Here is a 6,000-nt window from a genome sequence, read left to right as displayed (position 1 = left end):
TGCCCTTGCTGATGGAAGGAGGTTTGCACTCAAAATCTCACGATACATGGCCCCATTCATTCTTTCATGTACCCGGATCAGTCGTCCTGGCCCCTTTGCAGAGAAACAGCCCCAAAGCACGATGTTTCCACCACCATGCTTTACAGTAGGTATGGTGTTTGATGGATGCAACTCAGTATTCTTTTTCCTCCAAACACGACAAGTTGTGTTTCTACCAAACAGTTCCAGTTTGGTTTCATGAGACCATAGGACATTCTCCCAAAACTCCTCTGGATCATCCAATTGCTCTCTAGCAAACTTCAGACGGGCCCGGACATGTACTGGCTTAAGCAGTGGGACACGTCTGGCACTGCAGGATCTGAGTCCATGGTGGCGTAGTGTGTTACTTATGGTAGGCCTTGTTACATTGGTCCCAGCTCTCTGCAGTTCATTCACTAGGTCCCCCCGCGTGGTTCTGGGATTTTTGCTCACCGTTCTTGTGATCATTCTGACCCCACGGGGTGGGATTTTGCGTGGAGCCCCAGATCGAGGGAGATTATCAGTGGTCTTGAATGTCTTCCATTTTCTAATTATTGCTCCCACTGTTGATTTCTTCACTCCAAGCTGGTTGGCTATTGCAGATTCAGTCTTCCCAGCCTGGTGCAGGGCTACAATTTTGTTTCTGGTGTCCTTTGACAGCTCTTTGGTCTTCACCATAGTGGAGTTTGGAGTCAGACTGTTTGAGGGTGTGCACAGGTGTCTCTTATACTGATAACAAGTTTCAACAGGTGCCATTACTACAGGTAATGAGTGGAGGACAGAGGAGCCTCTTAAAGAAGAAGTTACAGGTCTGTGAGAGCCAGAAATCTTGATTGTTTGTTTCTGACCAAATACTTATTTTCCACCATAATATGCAAATAAAATGATAAAAAAACAGACAATGTGATTTTCTGGATTTTTTTTTCTCAGTTTGTCTCCCATAGTTGAGGTCTACCTATGATGTAAATTACAGACGCCTCTCATCTTTTTAAGTGGTGGAACTTGCACTATTGCTGAATGACTAAATACTTTTTTGCCCCACTGTATATATAGTGCTCTGCACCGTTGCCCCATAGCTGTGCCATATAGTGCTCTGCACCATTGCCCCATAGCTCTGCCATATAGTGCTCTGCACCGTTGCCCCATAGCTGTGCCATATAGTGCTCTGCACCATCGCCCCATAGCTGTGCCATATAGTGCTCTGCACCATCGCCCCATAGCTGTGCCATATAGTGCTCTGCACCGTTGCCCCATAGCTCTGTGTCATGATCTCTGCAGGCAGAGATCATAGCAAGCCTATAAAGGGACAAGCTCTCGGAAGAAGGAACTATACTGACCATGAACTAAGCCTGCCGCGCAACTAGAAATAGCCAGGTAGCATTTCCTATTTATCGCTAGATGCCCAGCTCTGGCCTAAGACCTAAATAGCTAGCAGAGGGAAATATAAGACCTGGCTCACCTCTAGAGAAATATTCCAAAGAAGACAGTAGCCCCCCACATATAATGACGGTGAGTTCAGATGAAACAACAAACGCAGCAGGAAAATAGTCTTAGCAAATTTGAGGTCCGCTTACTAGATAGCAGAAGACAGATAGTATACTTTCATGGTCAGCAGAAAAACACTAACAAAACACCATCCAGAGATTACCTTAAACTCTGGCATTAACTCATAACGCCAGAGTAGCAATCCCTGATCAACGAGAGCTTTCCAGACACAGTAACAAAACTTCAGCTGTGAACTGGAACAAATAGGCAAAACAAAACATGGACAAAAGTCCAACTTATCTAGTAGTTGTCTAGAAGCAGGAACAAGCACTGAGAGGCATCAGATAACATTGTTGACCGGCAAGAAACCACCAGAGAAATGAGCTTAAATAGCGACACCCACTACTGATGGAACCAGGTGAAACAGGAAAGAGGATGACAAGTCCAATTCCACAAGCGGCCACCGGGGGAGCCCAGAATCCAAATTCACAACAGTACCCCCCCCTCAAGGAGGGGGCACCGAACCCTCACCAGATCCACCAGGGCGACCAGGATGAGCCCTATGGAAGGCACGAACAAGATCAGAAGCATGAACATCAGATGCATTGACCCAAGAATTATCCTCCTGGCCGTAACCCTTCCAGTTGACCAGATACTGGAGTCTCCGTCTGGAAACACGAGAGTCCAAAATTTTCTCCACAACGTACTCCAACTCACCCTCAACCAACACCGGAGCAGGAGGCTCAACTGAAGGTACAACAGGTACCTCATACCTGCGCAATAACGACCGATGAAAAACGTTATGAATGGAAAAGGACGCAGGGAGGTCCAAACGGAAAGAAACAGGATTAAGAATCTCCAATATTCTATAAGGGCCGATGAACCGAGGTTTAAACTTAGGAGAAGAGACCCTCATAGGGACAAAACGAGAAGACAACCACACTAAATCTCCAACACAAAGCCGAGAACCAACACGACGATGACGGTTGGCAAAACGCTGAGTCTTCTCCTGGGACAACTTCAAATTGTCCATAACCTGCCCCCAGATGTGATGCAATCTCTCCACCACCGCATCCACTCCAGGACAATCCGAGGATTCCACCTGACCGGAGGAAAATCGAGGGTGAAACCCCGAATTACAGAAAAACGGGGACACCAAGGTGGAAGAACTGGCCCGATTATTGAGGGCGAACTCTGCCAATGGCAAAAAAGCAACCCAATCATCCTGGTCAGCAGAGACAAAACACCTCAGATATGTCTCAAGGGTCTGATTAGTCCGCTCGGTCTGGCCATTAGTCTGAGGGTGAAAAGCAGATGAAAAAGACAAATCTATGCCCATCCTAGCACAGAATGCCCGCCAAAATCTAGACACAAATTGGGTACCTCTGTCAGAAACAATATTCTCAGGAATACCGTGCAATCGGACAACATTCTGAAAAAACAGAGGAACCAACTCAGAAGAAGAAGGCAACTTGGGCAGAGGAACCAAATGGACCATTTTAGAGAAACGGTCACAGACCACCCAGATGACAGACATCTTCTGGGAAACAGGCAGATCTGAAATAAAATCCATCGAGATGTGTGTCCAAGGCCTCTTAGGAATAGGCAAGGGCAACAGCAGTCCGCTAGCCCGAGAACTACAAGACTTGGCCCGAGCACAAACGTCACATGACTGCACAAAGACTCGCACATCTCGTGACAGGGAAGGCCACCAGAAGGATCTTGCCACCAAATCCCTGGTACCAAAAATTCCGGGATGACCTGCCAATGCAGAAGAATGTACCTCAGAGATGACTCTGCTGGTCCAATCATCCGGAACAAACAGTCTATCAGGCGGACAACGATCCGGTCTATCCGCCTGAAACTCTTGCAAGGACCGCCGCAGATCAGGAGAAACGGCCGACAAAATTACTCCCTCCCTAAGGATACCTGTGGGTTCAGAATTACCAGGAGAGTCCGGGTCAAAACTCCTAGAAAGGGCATCTGCCTTAACATTCTTAGAACCCGGTAGGTACGACACCACAAAATTAAAGCGAGAAAAAAATAAAGACCAGCGCGCCTGTCTAGGATTCAGGCGTCTGGCAGTCTCAAGATAAATCAAATTTTTGTGGTCAGTCAATACCACCACCTGATGCCTAGCCCCCTCGAGCCAATGGCGCCACTCCTCAAACGCCCACTTCATGGCCAAAAGCTCCCGATTCCCAACATCATAATTCCGCTCTGCGGGCGAAAATTTGCGAGAAAAGAAGGCACAAGGCCTAATGACGGAGCAGTCGGAACCTTTCTGCGACAACACTGCCCCAGCTCCGATCTCCGAAGCGTCAACCTCAACCTGAAAAGGCAGATTCACATCAGGCTGACGCAACACAGGGGCAGAGGCAAAACGGCGCTTAAGCTCCTGAAAGGCCTCTACAGCATGAGGGGACCAATTAGCAACATCAGCGCCTTGTCTGGTCAAATCAGTCAGTGGTTTAACGACATCCGAAAAACCAGCAATAAATCGGCGGTAAAAGTTGGCAAAGCCCAAAAATCTCTGAAGACCCTTAAGAGAGGAGGGCTGAGTCCAGTCACAAATAGCTTGCACCTTGACGGGATCCATCTCAATGGAAGAGGGAGAAAAAATATACCCCAAAAAGGAAATTTTCTGGACCCCAAAAACGCACTTAGACCCCTTCACACATAAAGAATTAGACCGCAGAACCTGAAAAACTCTCCTGACCTGCTGGACATGAGAGTCCCAGTCATCAGAAAAAATCAGAATATCATCCAGATATATTATCATAAATTTATCCAGAAAATCGCGGAAAATATCATGCATAAAAGACTGGAAAACTGAAGGGGCATTAGAAAGACCAAAAGGCATGACCAAATACTCAAAGTGGCCCTCGGGCGTATTAAATGCGGTCTTCCACTCATCCCCCTGCCTGATCCGCACCAAATTATACGCCCCACGAAGATCAATTTTAGAGAACCACTTAGCACCCTCTATACGAGCAAACAAATCAGTAAGCAATGGCAATGGGTATTGATACTTAACAGTGATCTTATTCAGAAGCCGATAATCAATACATGGTCTCAAAGAGCCGTCTTTTTTTGAGACAAAGAAAAACCCAGCTCCCAAGGGAGAAGAAGATGGACGAATATGTCCCTTTTCCAAAGACTCCTTTATATATTCCCGCATAGCAGCATGTTCCGGCACAGACAAATTAAACAAACGACCCTTTGGATATTTACAACCCGGTATCAAATCTATGGCACAATCGCACTCACGGTGCGGAGGTAACGACCCAAGCTTGGGTTCGTCAAAGACGTCTTGATAATCAGAGAGGAACTCAGGGACTTCAGAGGGAATGGACGACGAAATAGAAACCAAAGGTACGTCCCCATGAATACCCTTACATCCCCAGCTCAACACAGACATTGCTCTCCAGTCCAAGACTGGGTTGTGAGACTGCAACCATGGCAATCCCAGTACCAAATCGTCATGTAAATTATACAGCACCAGGAAACGAATAATCTCCTGGTGATCCGGATTGATACGCATGGTTACTTGTGTCCAGTATTGTGGTTTATTATTAGCCAATGGGGTGGAGTCAATCCCCTTCAGAGGAATAAGAGTCTCCAAAGGCTCTAAATCAAAACCACAACGATTGGCAAAGGACCAATCCATAAGACTCAGAGCGGCGCCAGAGTCAACATAGGCGTCCGTGGCAATGGATGACAAAGAGCAAATCAGGGTTACAGACAAAATAAACTTAGACTGAATGGTGCCAATGGAAACAGACTTATCAAGCTTCTTTGTACGCCTAGAGCATGCTGATATAACATGAGTAGAATCCCCACAATAGAAACACAATCCATTCTTCCGTCTAAAATTCTGTCGCTCGCTCCTGGACAGAATTCTATCACACTGCATACTTTCTGGCGTCTTTTCCATAGACACCGCCAGATGGTGCACCGGTTTGCGCTCCCGCAGACGCCTATCAATCTGAATAGCCATTGTCATGGACTCATTCAGACCTGCAGGCAAAGGGAACCCCACCATAACATCCTTAACGGCATCAGAGAGACCTTCTCTGAAAGTTGCCGCCAAGGCGCACTCATTCCACTGAGTAAGCACAGACCATTTACGGAATTTTTGGCAGAAAACTTCAGCTTCGTCTTGCCCCTGAGATAGTGCCATCAAAGTTTTTTCTGCCTGAAGTTCCAAATGAGGTTCCTCATAAAGCAAGCCCAAGGCCAGAAAAAACGCATCCACATCGCGTAACGCAGGATCCCCTGCTGGCAATGAGAAGGCCCAATCTTGAGGGTCACCCCTGAGCAAGGAAATCACAATCCTAACCTGCTGAGCAGGGTCTCCAGCTGAACGAGACTTCAGGGACAAATAAAGCTTACAATTATTTCGGAAATTCTGGAAGCTAGCTCTATTCCCTGTGAAGAACTCCGGCAAAGGAATTCTCGGCTCAGATACCGGAGCATGTACCACAAAATCTTGTA

The sequence above is a fragment of the Ranitomeya variabilis genome, chromosome 7 (assembly GCF_051348905.1).
Source record: "Ranitomeya variabilis isolate aRanVar5 chromosome 7, aRanVar5.hap1, whole genome shotgun sequence".
NCBI classification, from domain to species: Eukaryota; Metazoa; Chordata; class Amphibia; order Anura; family Dendrobatidae; genus Ranitomeya; species Ranitomeya variabilis.
This window is presented reverse-complemented; position numbering follows the sequence as displayed.